This window comes from Sturnira hondurensis, unplaced genomic scaffold, assembly GCF_014824575.4.
Source record: "Sturnira hondurensis isolate 20B ecotype Veracruz unplaced genomic scaffold, ASM1482457v3 Scaffold0024400, whole genome shotgun sequence".
NCBI lineage: Eukaryota > Metazoa > Chordata > Mammalia > Chiroptera > Phyllostomidae > Sturnira > Sturnira hondurensis.
Window position 1 is genome coordinate 6,200,679 of NW_028097031.1, and position 21,116 is coordinate 6,221,794.

Consider the following 21,116-nt stretch of genomic DNA (forward strand, 5'->3'; position numbering starts at 1 on the left):
ATCTGGAGGCTGACACACTTGGCCACATGGACCTATTTTTTCTTTTTTCTGAATCCCTGCTCCCAGGATTCCGGGCCGAGCAAACGTGCACTTCGGACCAGGTCTTTATTTGAAGACTGGCACTTGGCTCACAGTCCCAGCTGCGCAGGCTTCTCTGCCGTCTCCGTCGGAGGCTGGCTCAGCCTCTCACATTGAACAGGCCCGTCCGGGCCACCGGCTGCCACAGACCCCGTTCCCAAGGAGCCGTTTCACTCTTGTGCACGTCTGCCCCAGCGCCTGCTGCCTGGGTGTTGTCCTGGGTGATATTTCTGCAGCTCAATGTCCTTTTCTATAATTTCTTATCTGTGTTCCCAGGGGAGAATGAGAACGCAGTCCCCCACCCCCACAGAGGACATGGCCAAGTCTCCCGTGTCTGGGCACACAGCGGGGGTCACAACACATCTGGAAGACTCCAGGGGAGTCCCACACTGCAGAGCCACCTTCGAGATCCCAGCGTCTCCCCTGCTGGGGAAGTATCATTGTCCTTTGTTAGGCTTCTTCTTCTTCTTCTTCTTTGCTGTTTGGAAATAACTTTAAATTTCATTTTTCAGTTGCAGTTGACATTCAATATTATTTTGAATTAGTTGCAGGTGTACAGCCTAGTGCCCAAACTGCAAGGCCATTGGGTAGGGACATAAGTCACCTATTATCTTAACGGAAGGTTGGCTCCAATGGCTTGGACCCACCTTGCGGTCAAACAAGGGTCTCTGGGGGGGTCTCTGGGGCCATTTGACACTGTTTGCTGAGCTGACTGAGCCCGCATCTCCAGATGACAGATGGTTTCCGAGTGGACATGTCTGGCACTACCGTGTGATTCGACCTCATTGCAAGTAAGCTTCCAACATAAAGTATTTGCCGACAGCCTGCTGCGCCCCTTTCCTGAGCCTTTATGCCTTCAAACTGATGAGACTATCAAACCGTATAGGCCTTCCAGCTCTTACCTTGTCAATATGCAAAATGAAATGTTTATCTATTAGGGAAATAACAAAACATGGTCATAATAAAATAGATCTTTTAATTACCTGGCAGTGTGTTGTCTTGCGCAGTGAGCAGGTAACCCGGGGACCGGTGGCCCGCATTCCCTCCGGCGCCTCTCCCTCCGGCCATGCGAGCAGGGCTGGGTTTCTAAGGACAAGTGGCGGGGCCAGCCGGTTCTGGGGGCCGGAAGTCTGTGCCGGCCTCGGGAGTTGCCCAATTTCTGCAGGGAAAGCCGGCACCCACCAGTCCCTGCTCCTCTGGAACCGCAGCCCCCTCCATTCCAACAGCACCCACTTTCTCATTTTGTTCTGCTTCTTGCTTCTTGTAAATTTTTCTACTCATTCAAGTATGAAAAAGGGGTGAAGAGGATGTTGTAATAAGCACATGGGTGAGGAAAAGATGGTTTTTGCACTTTTTAAGTAAAACATTTTAAATGGCACAGCCACCTTCGCCAGGTCCGAAAGGATTTCCATTGGAGAAGCTGCGTCGCCTTCGACATTCATGGCAAAGCTGTGTCACCATCGACATTTGCAGCAAAGCGGTGTCACTGTTGACTTTCGTGGCAGCCCGTAACCAAGGGTCTGTCTGGGACTGTCATCCTCAGATTGGCGTGTGGCCGCCCGGCCTCATGGGCTGGGATTGACCATCTTTAAATAAGGCTGTTTGAGATGGAATTTATAACAACTGATTTTCGCTGACACTTTGTGTGATGCGCCCAATACCGTCTCCATGGATGTGACAAACGGAATAGAGGTGTGAATGTTAACGGCAGCACACCCACGACACTGCCTGGTTCGCGGGCCTCTCCACCTACAACACCAGCACCGTTGAGCCGTGCACAACAGTTTCACCGACAGGCTCAGTGCAGAACCGTAAGGATTCCAAGCAAATGAATTATCAGCAGTTAATTAGCAAAGGCGTTGAAATTTTTCATATAATTTCTTCCTATTCAGATGTGGGTATGAATGAAAAGAACAAGAGAAGACACAACCTAATAAGAGTATGAACATCATCTCTGAAAAGAGTATTAAAGGAATGTGTTATGATGTACCACTGATCAAAAATTAACATACATATACAATTTTGATTTAATTGCATGACTATTTAGGAAACATACTTATTAAAACATGCCTTTTCTCTACAATGAAATAAGGAAAATATAACTAAAAATAAAGCATATTATTTTAACCATATTTAAATTTTGATTAAGAAAAGTTATTTCAAGTCTGGGGCACATTCCATTTTCTGGCTCTGCTAACTGAATCGACCCACGGAAAGATTCTGCCTCTAAGCACCAACCTTTGCGACGTGGCGTCCGACCCACACGCGACCCGCAAAACCCTGTTTCCAGTCCCCATCTCCACATTTCGGTGTGTGCAGGTTACTAGATGCCCCACTGACAGGTCATAATAAGCTTTTCTCATGAGGATTTGGCCCAGTGCCCACCTGACTTTGAGGAAAGGGTCAAAGCCGCCCGGTCAGGTTAACTCTGCCTTGGCAGCTGTGTCCCTGGCTGTGGAATCCACCCCCGCCACGCTCCCTGCACTTACCAGCTGGGGTGCCATTCACTGAGGGCAAACGCAGAGCACCCATCGCCGGCCGGGCTCTGGGCGCGGGAGAGACCTGACACTGCCGTGTGGCCCCGCAGGGCCCCGGCCTCGGGTTTCTGGGACAGTCTTGTACCCTGGCCAAGAGCACGGCAGTGGAGGCGTCCTGGCGTGTCTTTTGCTGGCTCCTCGATAGTTTGGGTTTTGTGCGTTTTCCCAGATCAGCGTGGACGTCAAACTGCTGCTCATTTGAGCTCCCGATGCCTGACAAGGGTGTGAGATGCCCTTGCAAACGGGCTCAGGTTCAGTGACCAAAAACGGTCGCAGCTCTGACCTCTCCAACTGTTCCGTGAAGCGAGGGCTCCGCGTCCCGGGGGGCCGCCCCATTGTGCTCTGCCTGTGAAGGGAGTCACGTACTAATTTCCTCTCGGGAAAGTTTAAACCGAAGCACGTTTAGTCAGGAGGGTTACTTTTTTCTCGGACAACCCGGGACACCTGAGGCTCTGGCAGCGTGATTTAGAGATACAGGGAATGCAGCCACTGGGGAAATGTGGGCAGAGTGCGGACCCAGAGTCTGTCTGTCTCCGGCGTCTGTGCGTGTGGGCGTCCTTAGTAAACAGTGAAGGTGAGTAACATGTGAAATCTGGTGTCCGGCTCAGCCTCAGGGGCAGCGGCCCACAGTCCTAAGGACGAGCCGCTTCTCCTACGGGTCACTCGGGCCCGTGCAGACCCCGGACGGTGTCGGGCTGAGGGAAGCCTCGTGTTTCATGCTGCCGCGCGCAGGCTAGGAGTCGGGTATGTTGTAAATCAGTTCTCGGGCTGGTCCACTGGTCTGGGAGGCGCGCGTTGTTCGGAAGGGCCCTGGAGTTCTGAGCACAGTTTGGCAAACAGAACCTCGTCCTGATGACGTCTCTGACTGTCTGGGGTCCCTCTTGATGAAATGACAGCTGGGCCGATAAGGAAACATGGTTAACCACACCCAGCAGGGAGAGTCTACGGGCCTGGCTGCCGTCTGAGAAAGCCCACGGCCCACGGAGCCGGCTCCAGCTCCCCCGAGCGTGGCCGTCCCTGTGTGCCCCGCGACACTGGTGCCGACAGCTGGTAGACTCACGCTAGAGACAAATGGATGTGTCTCCTCGGACAACAACAGCAAAAACCAAACAAATGGGCAACCCTAGACCAACAACGTTTTGACCGTGAAGAAAACCACATGTGGACCGTACATCAGTTCAGGGCTTGCCAGGCTATTTCTACTTTTTCTTCTCGGTTTGTATAATCTGGTCATTCCCATCTTCGCTCAAGTCTTCACTTCATTACATCTGCAAACACCTGTTCATTTGTTTCTGAAATAAGGCAAATTCAGAGGTGTGGAGGATGAGGGCCACCATTCAGCGCCCTGGCGTGGGTTTGGTGCGCGCCCGGCAGCCGGCCCTGCACCCCTTTACTCCCACGCAGAACTGTGGCGGGGGGAGGCTGGGGCCGCCTCCGGGCCACCCCTTTGCTCTGACCCTCGACTCCTGCCTCTTCCAAACCCGCCACTTCCCCACACTGTCACTCTGTCACCTCTCTTCCTGCCACCACTGCCATGTCCCCTCCCCTCCTCCTCTGCCTGAAGATGACCCTCCTGGGGCCTGGTCACAACCGTGTCACCTTAGGGTCCGACACACCACGGGTGTCCGTCCCGATCTCTTATCCAGTGACCCCCCCAGGCATGATCCTCAGCATCACCGGCTGCTGCCCCCGTTCCAGGTCCCCTGCTTTCCTGGGTGTGGGCTGACTCGTGGACAGTGCTCGGAGGTGGCCCCCCTGCCTGGCCCGAGCCACCAACAGTCACAGTCAAACTCAGTCCTCACCCTCAGGGGGCCCCAAGCTGAAGGCCGAGTGAGGCCAAGTGGCCGTGCCCAGGGTCACCGATGTTCTGAAAGTCACAGCACGAGAGGCTGGTCTGAGCATCCCTGTGGCCGGCACACGCAGGCTGGAGCCGGGACAGCACTGAGAACTGGCTGCATGTGGGGCCTCGGGAACAGCCTGCAGCCAGGGACACAGGCCCAGAGGCTCGTCATCAGGGGGGCTGTGACCTCGGTTTAGGCGTCACCTTCCCGTGGAGCCTCCCTGACACCCGTGTGTGCTGGGCTCCCTTGGGTGTCCTTGGTGCCTCTGTTCTCTCGCGCATCCACACACCGCATCTGCCTGCTTCCTGGACTCTCTGCCCCCGGGGGCTCTGGAAACAGTTGGGTGTTTGGCTCGTCCCCCATCGCACCCCAGTGCCGACGGAGCATCTGACAGATCGAAGAGGCTCAATCAAATCCACCGATGAATTTAGCAGACTGAGTGGAGCAGAGTCCCCAAGGGGCAACGAGTCTGCGATTCGCTCGGCCTTCGTGGTGGCCCGTCGATGGGATCTGTCTATTCAAATCAATTTACACTGAGGTGACTCTGGTCACCGCAGGGTGTGGGAGTTGTTCCAGGCTGAAGGTCACCGTTCTTCACTTGCTCGGCACAGCGACACTGCCCCCGGTCACCGGAGGGACCCCAGGCACGGGGACAGCGCCAGGCACTCCGTCCAGGGGAGCAGGGCATCGACTTTGTGTCCGGGTGCCGAGAGAAATGGCGTTTCAGGAGGAACCACATCACCTCACTGATCCTGAGCCCTGCAGCCCTGAGCAACATGGGAACCCAGCCCCAGAACAGCTGTTCTTAGCAACACCAAGGCTGCGCGGTGATGTCGCCAAATTGGTGCTGACTTTCTTCCAGCTCTCGGAGCCTCATCGAAATTCGGGAGGGAAAGAACGGACATCTGAGTGACCACCAACCGGCAGCACGGGGCTTCAAGCCTTTGACGTAGGGAGGTTGGGGAGGAGGTGCTGGAAGATGGTTTTCTTGTTTGCACCATTTCGGTGAAAATCTTTCCTTTGAAGTCGAGGCCTTAATTAGGAACTTCTCTTTTAAGAGTTCATATCCACGTATTATCAAAGCCAATCTCCTACTTTCACCAGGTGGGCACCGAACTTCCAGCCCCCTCGGGGTGAAGAGGTGGACCAGCTGCCTCCTGCGTCGAGTCGGCACAGGCTGTTTCCACCACGTCCGCGGCGGCATTTACACTTTGGCTTCAGTTGCCTTCATTTACGATAACATCACTGAGGGCGAAACGGAGACTGAGACAGAACATTTCGGTGATAACTACGGGGCCCTGGAGCCGGGTGAATGCTAGGCTGCGGGTTTGAAAACCTGGATTCTTAAGGAAGATCTGCCACTAATTAAGTAGCAGTCTTGGATGTGCTGCTGTAGGTTTTAAGTATTTTAACTCAAAAATGAGAAAAATAAACCAGCTCAGCTGATCTCAAGGGTGTCTTTCAGAACACTGCCTCCCCTTGGGCCCCCAAAGGCCCCTCTGGGGACAGCGGAGAGGTGCTGAGGTGGCCACGCGACCCTGCGACCCTGCGACCCTGCGGCGGCCCCTCCCGCCACCCTGCTCTGCACCCTGGGCTCCAACAGAATGCTTTTTCTAGAGAAATGGCTCCCCTTCATTTCTTTTCCGAGCATCGAACTGGATTACCTGGGAGGGTCCTTTCTGCACTAACGTTCCACTGGTTTGTTCTAACCGTTCAAACTGCCCGAGTCCACACACTAAACAGCTTAAAAACTGAGCTTCATTGTTTCCAGAATAAGTCGGCCTTTGAAAAATGGCCAGAAAAGATCACTGTAAGCACGTCATAGATGCCCCATCTGCAGTTTCTCTTAAAAAATAAGAACAGAAAGGTTTGGCTTATTTTGGAGCATATCATGAATATTCATCCGAGATGTTATCCTCAGAATAGCGCACCAAAAATCACAGAGTATTCTGGGAATAATTAACTGATTTTTAAAAAGTCTCTCAACCAGCATGGTTTGCATATCTAGTAGGTACCAGCCAGGTGCCCTAGGCTTTGAAAATAAAAGCACGGAAGCGTCCCCAGCCTTGAAGAGCAACAGTTTGCTGGAAAGACGGACACAGGGACGGTTGCCTGCCCAGTGACGTGGCCTGGGCGGGGAGGGGAGTGTGAGGTGTGTGATTCCAGTTCCATCATTTACTGGCCTCCCGGGTCCCAGCTACACAGATTCCTCGAATCTCGGCTTCCTTTGCCTCCTTTGTGCAGTGAGGATGGAGGAAGGGGCTGCTGCTCGGGACTGTTCTGTGCTGGTTCGACGGGGCAGCTCACGGCAGCACCCGGCGCACCGTCTGCGCTTCCTGAAATGGCAGCTCTGGGCCTGGTGCCGCCTGGCAGGTTTCTCCAGGTGGAGTGTGGCCCCTGAGTTTGGGGACGCCGTGTTCCCGTGTCTCACGAGCCCCGCCCTCGCTGCCCTCACTCTGCCCCGCTCACGGGTGTGGAAGGGCAACCGCGTCGGAGGCACAGGGCAAGACCCCTCTGGAGTGGAGGGCAGCAGTGCTCCTGCCATCAGCGGAGAGACACGACCTGCCTTCGGGGTGCAGTGGGGCCGCCTCCTGCCAGCCCCAGATCTGGGCTCCTTCCTGCCCCCTCTGTGGTGGGCACATCTGTGTGACCCCAGGACAGGCGGGGTAGAGGGGGTACCTGCTGAGACTCCGTGACTGACAGCTCTTCTCTCTCCAATCCAGGACTGTCCTGTCCCCCTGGGGGCCTGTGTGGGGCTGGCCGGCCAGCTGGAAAAGAGGTCCCACCTCCGACCTCCCCCAGCTCTTCACCCTCAGGAGACTCCAGGGCAGACCTTGCCCCTCCTGGGAATGACGGCTTTTCCCCCGCATTTTCTTTCTTCCCTGTTGTGTCTTTTGTGAGCACGTGGAAGCGTGTGACACATGCGCACCCGTATGCCGCCATCTAGGTCATACCTGTCACGTTTTACTCTATGGATAACTTTTTCCCTGAAAATAAAGAATGTTCTGGCGATGATCCTCCCTGGCCTCTGTCCTCCCTGACCCTTCGGCCTCCCAGCAGGGTTGGGGTGCTGGGCCGCAGGCAGGTCCCGGGGCATATCTGGGGCCCAGGTGGCAGAAATCAGCGCAGCAGCTCGGGTCTCCAACTCCGTCCTCACTGCACAAAGGAAGCAAAGGAATGGGGCCCAGCACAGGCTTCGGCTCACTGTCCAGGTTAGTCTGCGTCGCTTCTCCCTGAAACCGTGAGTGCCCAGTTTAGGGACATCCTAGACCTGGGCACGGTGGCTCCTCTGGTGTCCCCAGGTCTGTGGTAACTGACACCGCCAGGTTTGCCTGTCCCGCAGTTTGGCTGCTCCGGTAAATGTGCACCGGGCCCCCAGGGCTTCTCTGGATGTCCCTGAGCAAGTAGGGGACGTTTCTGCCCTCGTCATCCCCGTGAGGAGGAGGAGGAGGTGAGGGGACCAGAGGGCTCTCCTGGGTCGGGACACCTTTGTGGCCTCAGGTGCAACTGGAGTGTAATAATCTCGCTCGTTGTGAACCAAGCAGCATTTAGGATCTGGCCTCAGCCCCATGCAAACGTGTCTGTTGCTTGGCAGGACATGCACGAATGGGTCGGTAACGCTCGGTTGATAAGAGGCTGCCGGTTGGAGTGGTAAAAAGGGAGAGTCCTTAGGCTTTGACACTAATGTTCATGACTTGGATAGTGTACCGTTCTCACCACCGGCAAAAACGCGTGTGAGGCACCCCCCAGGAGCCGACCTCAGGGCGTTGCTGGCCGGTCTCGTTCATGGCGGCCAGCGACCCCTGAGCTCCCCCTCTCTGCAACAAGGCCCTTCTCGGTGGAGAGTGCAGGAGCCGTGCGCTGGGGCCCTGTGCCAGCCGGCTGCAGCGAGCAGGCCAGGTCGGTGGATGGGTGGAGGGGGGGGCCAGGACCGCGGCAGACGCCTGCACAGACAGGGGCCGTGCGTCCCCACTTTCCAGAAGCAACTTTTCCAGACCCCCATCACTCTCTCTGCGATCAGCACGATCCTAAGTTGACTCAGGCGGCATTTTTCTCTCCTGGGAAGGTGAATGCTGCCCCTCACAGCGATCGCTTTATTGCAGCGTGGGCCAGCCCACCTGCCTCCCACCTGCGTGCAGGGCGTGTCTGCTGGGGAGGCCTGACCCTTCATGGCGTGCACAGGTGTTACCTTCATTCCTCCTGGTTCGCAGTTTAAAACAGGACATGTTCATTGCCTTTTTAAAAATGGCTGTAACTACGCACTGACACTGTGCTGACATCCATGTACCACGGGATGGGGGGGGCGCTCTCCTCCGAAAGTGCACTGCAGGCCCACCTGCGCCACTGCGGGAGCGCGGTGACCAAGCCCCGGCGCCTACCCTGCGCGGGCAGGGGATGGCCCCGCCCTCACCGTGTTGCTCATCGCGCTGCTGGCTCAGTGGGCTGCGGGCGCTGCCTGCGTTGTCATGGCAACAAGAAATTCCTTTTCTGATCTTGCCGTTGACTATCAATTTTTACTCGATAAACCCATTATGTAAAGAATTCCACATGCCAGATCTAACCAACCCGGCGTGGGTGATTCTTCTTTTTCCCCAAAATACTTTAGGATGGATTAGACATCAGAGGCTAAACCGGCTCCTTGACGTGGCTGGGTTTCCAAACTGGGACCCACAGTGCCAGGTGAGGGGTCAGGGGAAGAACCGGTCGGTTCGGACCTCCCAGGGCCGGGCGTTTGCCGGCTGCGTTTTCCCCTTTTCCGTGGCAGCTGAGCTGCGGGCGAGCAAGCATATAAATAGAGCGCCCGTATGCTAAATGCAGCGATGTAGTGTGTCAGCGAGGGACATGCGCTGGCTTGTTCTTTAGAGAGCGAAATGGGTCCTTTTGATTTTGTTCAGGGCTTTACGGCTTCCCCTGCCGATGGCCTTGACGATGTTGTGAGGGAAGTGGGAGGCGGGGTCTCTCCTTCAACCCCTGGGACAGGGCAGCAGGCGAGGGGGAAGGCCACTACCAAGGGCCTCCGTATCTCAGGTGAGAGCAGAAACGTGTGCGCCTGCATGGAGATTTGGGGTCACTGGTTCGGACTGCCTAAGTGCCCAGAAAGGGCTGCCTTTGCTTTGCCGGTACGGGGTTCATGTGAAGCCGGATGTGATTTATGAAGCACACGTTGGATATCAGAACCGGTGACAGACAGACGCCCCCAGGTTTCTGCCGTCCCTTTGGTGGCCGCCGGTGAGCGGGGCGTGCGACGAGGCCACTGCAGCAGCAGCTCGGTGGCTGGGCCCCCCACGCTTGTGCTGGATGTGACCCCTGAAACACACATCTCACAGATGTTTAATGAGCCATCAACTTCTTGAGCAATATCCTAGCTGTTTTTTTATGGAGAACATCGCATATTTTTGGCATTTTTATTATTCTTTATGCCATCTGCTTTCTTTTTCATTTGGAGGCTCTCTGTATAACAGACAAAAGAAAAAGGAAAAAGGAAAAAGGGAAGCGGGTGTGGTTTTAAAATGCCCAGTTTGGCGGCTGGGCTTGAGTTCTTTCAGCCTGTGACCCGCCAACATGGGGCACGTCTGAGGCGACCCCAGAGTCTCCTGACGAAGATGGCAAAGACTCTCGGAGCTCCGCTTCAGACGCTTCCAGAACCTGGACCCTCGAGGTGCCTTTAACTGGATTCCAGGGGCCTCCAGCCCTTCCCCGGGGCAAAGTCTCATGACTCATTAAATACTGATTTAGGTGGTGTTCACCGTGTCATTTCTGTCTCCTGATTTACAATTTTTGAGAAAGTCACATGCACAGAATCTAAATTTCTGGTTTCAAAGCCAACTTTAGGTTACACTCGTGTCCATACGGTTCTTCAGTTCTTCTCTGTGCACATTTCGCAAACTGCTTCGTTTTCTCTTCACACCGCCTCCTGTGAGATAGGCCATGGCCGATGGGTGTGGACGTGCAGGCTGGTTCACTGCACAGAAGCCTCTGTTGGGGGCACACAGGTGCCTCCAAGCCAGTCCGCAGAGGAGCACTCACCTGTGAGCCGGTGCCAGCTGGGCTTGCCCCAGGTGTGCGCCCTGGGCCAGGGGCCTCGGAGGTGAGCGAACCAGCCACAGCTCTGGGAGGTGGGGGGAGTGAGCACAAAGGAAAAAGGACCCGTGGACACGGACAACAATATGGTAACTGGGTGGGGGGTATCAGGGGGGTTAATGGTAATAAAAATACAATAAAAGATAAATTAAAAAAACACAGCAAACCAGGCTGTTATCCCCAGTTAAGGCCGGAAGAGCTCAAGGCTCAGACAGTCCCCGAATTCTCAGCTCAGACTCGGCAAGCGCTCTGTGTGAGTTCTCCACCGTCACCCTCGAAACCCCTCTGGCGTGCTCCTGGAGACGCCCACACAAGTCACCAAAATGGCTCAGCAGGTGCCCTGGTGTCCATCGACGCCGGGTCTCGGACCTCTAACTACATGGAAGAAATCCTGTGTCTCGTTAGCCAGAAGCAGTTCTGCCGGCTGGAGTGCGGCTCATGTCCGAGCATGGAAAGTTGTGCGACGAGACCAAACGAGGCTCTGATACCCTGCAGCCTCCCAGGCTATTCCAGACCTCCTGACTGAGGAGTGGGAAACTCGGCCAGGTTTCTGGGAGCTTTCACGAAGACGGCACCGCGAGCGAGGCCTCCTAGTTCTGGGAGCAGCATCGGCTGGAGGTGAGAGACCCAGCCCCGCGAGGGCCACCCAGGGCCACGAACGAAGCTCCGCCTGCCGTCTGAGCAGGCGCATCCGTTGGGTGCTGCTTGATGGAACAGGCACCCAGATGCGTAAAATCCAACAGCTCTCCCCCAGGAAAGCGAGGCTCTGTGGTCTTTCCCAGGCAGGTCTGTGTGCCTGTGACGCAGGCTAGTACGCAAGTTACGGATTGAGCAAGACATGAGACCCTCCCCGCCTCTCATCCAGGCCCTGTTCCCCAGGGCCAAGGGGCGTCAGCACCCCTGAGGGTTCGCAGGAAACGGGGGCACTCAGGGCCACCCAGACCTGTGGCGTCGGGACCAGGACCTCCCACCGCGCCCGGGGTCCCCAGCATAGCAGCATGGTGGGGGGCACGCCCCAGCACTTGACAGGAAGTGACACCACCACAGCGGTGTGAGCAGCTGTCCTCCAGCTGTGCCCTGGCACACCCTGAGTGTTATCAGCGGCCACGTGTCGCCGGCGGGAGGCGTGCGTGCACAGAACTGCTGCGGACCATTGGGAAGCCCCTCCCCCGGGGAGCATCCCGGCCCATGCAGACCTCGAGGTCTGCCCACAGGGCTCTGAGGGTCGGGGTCGTCACCCCGAGCGGAACTTGCGGGTCTTGGGGCCAGCACACGGCTCGTTCCTGTTTCCCGCTGGGTACAGGGGATCAGATTCTCACTGTTCTCCGCTCTCCAGGTCTACACGTCCACCTCCTCCTCCAGCCTGGGGCTCTCTGGCTCCTGGCCCTCTCTCACCGCTCCTGTCGGCCCACATCCCCGCAGGCTGGGGTCTGGCCTGAAGGCTCTCAACACGTCTGTCTTGGGACTTCCTGTCCTGCTGGAAGCCCCTCCCGTGGCCATCCGAGTGCCCCTCTCCAGGGCAGTTGTTTGAGTCTTGCAGCTTAGTCTGGCGATGGACGCGGTCCTCCAGGCTCCAGGTGACTGCCTGTCTGCAGTCTCTGGGACCACTCGTCACGCGGGTGGGACCCAACTCCATGGTGTCCCCCGCCCTGCACAGACGCCCGGGCCTTCGAGGATGAGTGCGGTCGCCCCCAAAAGGCCAGGCCGTGGATGCATCGCCTCATGGAGGACAAGGAATCTGGACTGCGTTTTTGTTTCTGCTGTGGGAACCGCCTATTCTGCTAAATAACTGCACGAGCAAAACGCAGTCTCTTTTGGTAAACGGAGAAAATCGAGCCTCATGACCAAATCCAACGGGATGTTTGCTTTACGATCCGAACAGCGTGGAGATGATGAGGCACCGCCGGCACCTTGCAGGCGCCTGGTCTGCGGCAGGTGCGCTGGTGCGAGTTTGTGCTCCTCCTCCCACGACCACCAGTTCAGGAAAGGCTGGGAAACACCCCTTGGACTCGGAGCCAGCCCGGCTCTTGGGTCTGTGCCCCGGGTTGCCTCCTGGGGCAGGTGACAGCGTCACAGGACGCGTCGGAGGTGGGCACGTCTGCTGGACAGCCAACCACGGTGTGGCATGGCCTCAGGAAGAGTCACTGTGTGCTGATGGTGGTTTTGCCGTGTTTGGTGAAAACTGCAGAACAGTCTTTGCTGAGCCCACGGTCTTGGTAGGATGCGCTGCCGGCTTGTGGGAGAGCGGCGTGTGTTCCGTGCACCTCGGTCCAAAGCACCGAGCGTCTGGGGTCTGCAGGTCATAGAGGGCGTGTGTGCAGACACCTGGCATGTGCAAACCACTGCTCACTGTTACTCTTGCCGACTGGGCACCCTGGCCCTCGGGAGCCCCTGAGTGGACAGCAGGGCTGCGGCCGATGGACTGGGGTCACCAATGAAGGGAAGCAGCTCTGTGTGGAGAGCGGACAGGCCAGCCACTCTGAGGAGGGTGCACTTTCTGTTCATCACCGTCCCTTTTCGGCCCGTCCACCAGTCACTTACTTCTCTGTCTTTCTTTTTGGTGGCCAGTGGCTAGCAGGCACGAAGGCCATGTGGTGGGATGCAGTGAGCTGGTGGGTTTGAGAACCAGGGGAGAGACCTTGGATCTTCCGCCCCGGTACAGGTTCCTAAAAGCACTGGCCACAGACAGAAGTTTGAGGAAGAGCAGCATTCCTTTGTGTGAGGTTCCCCTTTCTCTCCCAGGACTTTGCCCTTCCGGGGACTCCCCACATGTCCTTTCTTCTTCCCCATTCCGGAAACTTGTCTCAGGAAACGTGCAGAAGAACTTAGACTAATAAGCAGTCAGCTGTCAAAATTATAATATGTTCCTTTTATGAAGAATATTGGTATTTTTAATTAGAGACAAGAAACCACATGTCAAAAAAGAGGGAGAACATCTGTTAACTGCAGAATGTTGGGTGTTAGCGAGCAGGTAGAAAACACAGTGTGTGGGGGGAGGGGCCTGGAGTGGCATCAGCTCCACCCCGCGCACCCCGAAATCCTGGCGCACTTGTGATGAGAACACATGCCTTCGAAGCATGAAAAGTTCTTAGGTAAAAGCTTTGATTTCTCTTGTTAGTATTTTCGATTTTTTCATGTTTGATTTGCTTACAGCGACGCACCTTTGCCCAGAGTGAGCGTTCAGCAGTGAAACAGAACCAGATGGATGTGGTGTGGGGGTCCGTCTCCCAGGGGCTCCGGGGACTCCCGCCCCTGGTGCCCACACCCTGTGCCGGCTCGGGCCACGCTGCCCACTGCGTGCGGACCTGCCTATGGGAGTGACACGTGACTGCTGCACGCCCGGGTCACTCCGCCGGAGCTTTTGTCCTGTGCTGGCTGCGTCACTTGCTCTAGAGGAAGCCGGATGCCAGGTGATGAGAACGCTCCACCCGTCCTGTGAGAAGCCCACGAGGGGCAGCAGGGCTAACGGCTGTTGACCAGCTCTAACTACTCCCCCCAGACGAGCAACCCCCTGGAGGCAGAGTCTCCAATCTCGATTGACCTTGGTCACATCCTCTGGAGGGCCTGGCTCTCGAATCCCTGACTCCCAGAGGCTACGAGAGAGAGTCAATGCTTATTACTATTTTAAGCCAGTAGTTCTGGGGGTGACTTGTCAGGACACAGTAGATAACCACTGTGTGTGGATACGGCAGGAATCTTGGCTGGAAGTTTGGGAAGAAAAGCCAATGAATCCAGTCAATATGTGTGGCTCAGTGGCCCCTCACAGCCCAGCATTGCGACTGGAATTGTCAGAGCACAGCGTTCCCCACACCTCAGATTAGTCAGCTGGGGCTGGGGAGAGGCACGCGGGGCTCAGGGAATGCTGTGTGTGCTTGTGTCCTGCAGACATGACAGGTTGTGCCAAAGGGAAGGACAGCGTGGGGCACACCAGACGGGCGTGACTTGTGGGTCCACGCCTGAGGGGGTTCACATCCCATCTGAGCAGAAGCGAGTTCCCAGGGCCACTGTCCCCGGAAGGGCTGCTCACGCAGTTGGCCCTTGGATGGTGTCAGGGACACAGGTTTCTGAGGTTCCCACAGTCTCCCCTGTGGATTGATGTGGTTGTGGTGCCCACGCTGACAGTGCCCACTGTGGTCACACGGGACCCCGCTTCCCTCTGGGGGCCCGGAGGGTCAGCTTGTGCTGGGCAGGGCTGCCGGTGTGGCTGGCCCCCAGGGAGCCCCTGGGCACCGGGCTGCTGATGACCTTCATGTCAGACAGAATTTGTCACCTGTGGCCACAACCCTGCAGTGGGACTACCCACTCTCTGTGGGACTCCTGGCTTCCCTGGCCCGCCCTCCCCCCGCCACTGGCCCCCCTCTGGAGCGAACCACAGCCTCAGGTTCTAACAGCTGGCAAGAGTGGCCAGTCCCCACAAGCCACAAACCCCGGTGGTCCCGGCATGCGGCCCACCACCCATGGGCGGACTCACTCAGCGTGGCCTTCGACACAGATCCCGAAAATGGCGTGCTTCACGCCCCTCTGCCCCCACTTTTATCAGACATGACCCCCTCTCTCCCAGGTGGGGGGTCCCCGACAGACCCCCATCACCCTGCTTCCTTCCTCCGCAGTGGAGCAGTGTGGCCACCCAACATAAACAGCCCACGGGTGAGTGGACGTCCCACCCAGAGAAAACGCAAAGTGCTTTCAGGACCTGAATGGCCTGCTACCCTTCGTCCTAAATGGATGAAGCTGTACAGTCATTGACTGACTGCGTCTCTCTTTAACTTCCATGTTTCCTAAATTTAGAATCCGCCCCTTGATGTCTGAACAAGGTCCCCCCATGTGTGTCCTGTGAAGGAGGGAAAGCCGTTTGAGACGCGGTGGCACTTCCCCTAAAATCAGGACTGGTAACAAGCCATCAGAAGGCCCGGCGACAACCTGCTTGAGTGATGGGCTATGAATCTGTTGGACTAAATGATACCCAGAACTTTCTTTGCGTTGGGTGTGGGCATGATGGTTGTCAAACACTCCCGTTTCTACGCATCGGCCTTTTCCAGTGGGTCACAAGTCTCTCTTTGTAAACGAGATCAAAAGCAACTATTTCTGCCACTTGCTGCCCGAGACTGAACCCTCTCTCTGAGTGGGCGCTGGAGGGCGGGAAGCCCGCGGTGGCACGGAGACCGATTGTGCTGCAGGGTTGCCGGCACCAGTGCCCTGCCAGCCCGCGCTGCCGCGCCCCTGCCCGGCGGGAAGCCCGCTGCCGTGGCCTGCGCAGCGGCCTTGTGTGTGCGCTTTACTCTCTCGGGAGCAGCGGCCTCAGCCCGAGCCCGTGTCCTCTAGTAACGGACTATAGAAATGATCCCTAAAAGTATAGTCTTGAGCCCGTGTCCTCTAGAACAGACACCCGGGCGTGCTCTGCAAGGAGAGGAGCCAGCTGTTTCGGGGCGCTTCCCTCTGAATGGCCCCAGAGCACCTGGGACTTGCTTCTGAACGTTCCCAGGGGCGCCAGCCCTGCCATCTTCAAGGACTGGCTTTGAAAATATGAAAAAGAGAGGAAAGAAGGAAACGTTGTTTAGAGCGAAGTCTGGAGAATAAAGTAGCCCTTGCTTGGTTTGCCCCCCCTGTGATGATACAATATCCAGCAGGGTCCTCCCTCCCTCCCTCCCCCTCCTCCTCCTCCTCTTGACTCCAAACTTCCCCGTGAAGAGTCTGTCGGTGTGCACAGGCCTCCCCAGCACGAAGTGGTGAGGATGGAGGTCGTGTTGTTACCCACGGAGAGTCTTGGTCAGAAGCCAGTCGGGGCTGCACGGGGGCTGCTCTGCGCCCGTGACGGCAGGGAGCTCAGCTGGGTGGCACCGTGACGGGAGGTGGCTCAGGTGGGGCACCCTGGGGTTAGTCCCTCAGTGTCCTCTCCACCCAGGACGACCTTGGCCCTCCCCAGTCCCTGGCCTGGGGGGGCTCGAACATCCAGCGCAGGCTGCTTTCCTCTCCCCACCGTGGCCTTTTGAAGTGTCGGGCTCCAACGTCCTCACGACGTGACGGGCTCAGCAGCTGGACTTCCTCCTGCTGGTCACTTCCTGCCAAGCTGGCTTTTCCAGGAAGCCAGGGGCGGAAGTTGCCAGTCTCTGGGGCAGCAGCTTGTCCACCGAGCCTCTGGGTAAAAGCTGTCCCAGGGCCACTCAGGTTCAAGGGCCAGGGAAACGAACCCTAGAACTCAACAGGAGTATCAGGCAACCCGGTGGTCATCTGTCACCAGCCACGAAACCTGAGGCCACCCAGGGAGACAGGGCGGAGCTCCTCCGGTTCTTCTGTCCTTTGGAAACATCAGAAACGTCTGGGGTGCTCACCCCCATTCTAAGAAGTCGCCCGTCGGCACATTTTGGACACTTCACTTGGAAAACCGTCCCTTTCTTAGGCTCGACATCCCCAAGGCGGCTCCATAAGTGCTTTTTAAACCCGTGTTAAGATCCTCACGCACTTTACGCTGGATCAGTGCTGTTTACTCTCACTCTCTGCTCACTCCTGGTGAGCTCCTAGGAGGCGGGACTGCTTTTCATGTATATTTCTTCTGATGCCATTCTTACCTGTTGTCTTCCCCAGAGTAAATGCTCGAGAGAATTGTTCAAGATAAATAAAGAAAAGACGGCTCCGTAAGGATTTCTGTTGATTGTGCTCTTTGATAGAAGATCCGTGGTCTGAAGCAGGTGGTGAATCGGGCACTTAACCTGGTCAGAGCAAAGGCCGGCGCTTTATAACACACAGCACCCGTTCGCAGTTACAGCCGAGTGCGCTGGACTCGCCCGAGCACGATTCGGGGAGGCCGGCCAAGAGCAGCTTCCTCACTCGGGGCTCACTCCTCCCAGAAGACGGTGCTGGGCTCCCCAACCACACATACTTGACCATGTGTGTGTGGATTCACGTCTGGGGCTCGATTCTGGTCTATGTTGCCTATGTGTCTGTTTTACTGCCAACAGCATGCTGTTTTGATTACTGTAGCTTTGTAATATAGTTTGAAACTAGAAAGTGTGATATACCCCACTTTGTTTTGTTGTTTTTTTCTTGATCGGCGTGGCCATTTAGGGTTTTTGTGGTTCCATATAAATTTAGGATTTTTCCCTATTTCTTTGAAAAATAGCATTTAAAAAAATTAAGAATGAAGAAATTTGAAGCCTAGGTATAGAAATTTATTATTTGCTTCTCCTTGTATAGTTCTTCCTCAAAAGTAACTATTTCCCTGTTAGTAAAAATGGCAAGTGTGTTCCTGAGCATTTTAGTGAGATTAACCTAATTTCTGGGTTTCAAAATAGCCTCAGATAATTACTGGGAAAGTAAGATGATGTGCTCATCACCATGGAAACCCTTGCTGGGAGACATTGATGAAGGAGGAAGCTAAGTTTCTGTCAGTTGCTCTGCTATGCTCTGCTTGCATCAAAGAAGACCATAAAGTATGAACGAGAGAAAATATCTTATTTCTTTACTTTTCACTTACAGTTGACATTCAGTATTGGTTTCCGGTGTACAGCACAGCGGTCAGACAATCACATACTTTGCAAAGAGGTCCCCCCAACATTGCCAGTGCCCACCTAGCCCCACATGTAGTGACGACAGTCCTGTTGACCGTGTCCCTTGGCCAGGCTCTGTGTCCCGGGACCGTCTGTGGCGCCCAGCGTGTGCCTGTCGGTCCCCCCACCTTTTCCACCCAGTGCCCCCGCCCATCGTCTGGCAATCTTCAGTTGGTTCTGTGCCCCAGAGAAGGCAGTTTCACCACACGCTTCAGCTCAGAAGAGCTAGAGTCGGGTCTGCATCATCCAAGGCGTAAGGACCTTGACCGTGAAGTGCTTCTGGCTGCTGGCAGCTCCTGGTGATCACTCAGCATCTTCTGTCCGTGGCGTTTTCCACAGGGCACATCTGACGGGCGCTGCTCCGAGCACAGGTCTCCCTGTGCGAAGGTGTCACCGCCCATGGGACTCTGCCGTGACACTTCTTGTTTGGTTCTTGGTCCTTCTCCCAAGTTCTCCTCAGATGTTTCACATCCGCCTTCTGGCTTCCTGATGACTTTCGCCTTCACCGCTCTCCTTTTCTGACCCACTTGACAGGGAGACATGTCCGAGGCAAGCACACGGATGAGCCTCGGGGTTGGGTTTGACCTTGATGGGTCGTCCAGGAGCCGAGGGATGCAGCAGGGCAGGTGGGGCCAGGGGCAGGTTCCGTCTGGACAGGGACCCGCCCCGGTTCCCAGGAGCTGGAGTTGCGGAGACAGAGCATCGTGCGGATGGGGCCAGCATCGTCGGGAGACTTGCGGCCGCCGGCGTGAAGCGCGTTGCATTTCCTTAAGTCCTGGGAACTGCGGGCACACTCCAGATGCATTACGTGGAAACCGCAACCATTTCCCCCTCAATTTCCCATCACCAACACGTGGAGGATGTTCAGAGGGCCGTGTGAATTAGCATCCACCCGTCAGGTCACGAAATCTGGCTGAGGTCAAGTGAGAAACTACAGCACACACTGAAGACGAGGTTACCGCTGCTCTGCCGGGCGCTGGCCGGGAAGCCAGGGCCCGGCACGGTGGCGGGCGGCTTGAGCTGCGGATGGTTAGGAGAACAGGTGTGCCTCTTAAGCTCTGGTAAAAGGCTTCGCTTCACTTCGATTGCATTATTGACCTACAGCACTCAGTTCAATTAAAAAAATAAAGAATAATAGTAAGTTCTAATATAGCTCTGCAGGGTGGGGGGGTAGGGATCAAGCAGAAAAGAAAAAGAACCCATGGACACGGACAACAGAGTGGGGATTTCTGGGGGCAGGGGGTGGGGGGAGGTGGGGGAGGATTAAAGGGAGATAAATGGTAATGGAAACAATACAATAAAAATGATAAAAATACCTGTAGAATAGTAAGTGCTAATACAAACCATTAAGGGGGAAAATGTCCCCTTGTAATAGGAACAAAAGCCATGAAACATTTAAACCGTTTGGAAAACAGGCTTTAGTAGGAGGTAAATACCCTCAAGGAAACTGCTTAAGCTGGAGTGCTCTGTTATGGGTNGGGATTTCTGGGGGCAGGGGGTGGGGGGAGGTGGGGGAGGATTAAAGGGAGATAAATGGTAATGGAAACAATACAATAAAAATGATAAAAATACCTGTAGAATAGTAAGTGCTAATACAAACCATTAAGGGGGAAAATGTCCCCTTGTAATAGGAACAAAAGCCATGAAACATTTAAACCGTTTGGAAAACAGGCTTTAGTAGGAGGTAAATACCGTCAAGGAAACCGCTTAAGCTGGAGTGCTCTGTTATGGGTTACAAATGAAACTGCATTAAAAAATTTAGAATCATGCCCTGGCTGGTGCAGCTCAGTGGATTGAGCACGGGCCTGTGAAGGAAAGGGTCGCTGGTTCGATTCCCAGTCAGGGCACATGCCTGGGTTGCAGGCCGGGTCCCTGATAGGGGACACATGAGAGGCAACCACACACTGATGTTTCTCTCCCACTCATTCTCCTTCCCTTCCCCTCTCTCTAAAAAAATAAAATATTTAAAAAAATTTAGAACTGTTTGAAATATGTGAGTTCTCTGGTTGCAGCATTATAGGCTTTAATCAACTCACCTGCTGGACAGCAGGGTCCAGGACTTGAGGGGCAGGGAGGAAGTGATTAGGGCCGCAGGCAGGACGGATCCGGGTGGCAGCCCCGGGCAGGGAAGTGGCGGCCCCGCTGAAGTTTCCAGTGGGATCTGCTGAGCGTCGCTCACTGACTGGTAAGCACAGACGGGAAAAAGACTTCTCCTGGCAGATTCTGTCGCTCCCTAAATCGGGGCCACACTTGTGGCCACACCATCTGGCTGGTCTTCCGAAGGCCTGGCTTTGGGGAGCCAGGACCATGCTCCCTCCAGCTTTAGGTACAGCTTTGGGGTGACCGACAGCTTCTTATTCACAAACTAATCATCGTTGTCCTACCCACTTTGAGGGAATCGTGAAAACCGAATAACTTGACGCATATCAAGAGGCTTCAGCTCAGTCAGTTAGAGCGTCATCCTGATTCGCTGCTGTGGGGGGTTCGATTCCCAGTCGGGGCACATACAAGAATCAGCCCGTGGGTGCGTCAGTAAGTGGAACAGCAAACTGATGGAGGTTTTTTCTTTCTCTCTCTCTGTGAAGTAAGTTTTTAAAAAATGTTTACAAAGGCTTTGGTGGTTGTCCAGTGGTCCCCGACCCCAGGACAGCTGAGGGTGGCATTGTCCCCACTGTAGACCTGTGGTCTGCAGGCTCCAGTTCAGGGGCTTTGCATACATTTACGTTATAATCTTTAAAACAGCCCTGGGAAGTAGGTGATGTTACGGTCATTGCCTCCATTTCATAGATGAAAACGAAACAGAGATACTAAATAGGTCATAGGAGGTGGCAGAACCCAAGTGGCCCTGGGTGACTTGGCCCCAGGGCGCAGGACTCTCTCTGGGCTGCTGCGTAGTGACAGGTGACTGTGATGAAGCGGATCATTGACGATGATTTCACGACTTAGGAAATCGTCTTGGGCCCCAGTACCACAGAGCCCCCGCCGTGCTCACACCAGATACTGCCTCTCTTGTGAGCACTTAAACTAACCTTAGT

The 21,116-nt window shown here is 55.4% G+C and overlaps 1 pseudogene; it reads right to left on the minus strand.

Moving 5' to 3' along the window:
* Positions 1-15,772: 15,772 nt before the first annotated feature.
* On the minus strand, positions 15,773-15,897 carry LOC118981730 (uncharacterized; annotated as a pseudogene).
* Positions 15,898-21,116: the final 5,219 nt, after the last annotated feature.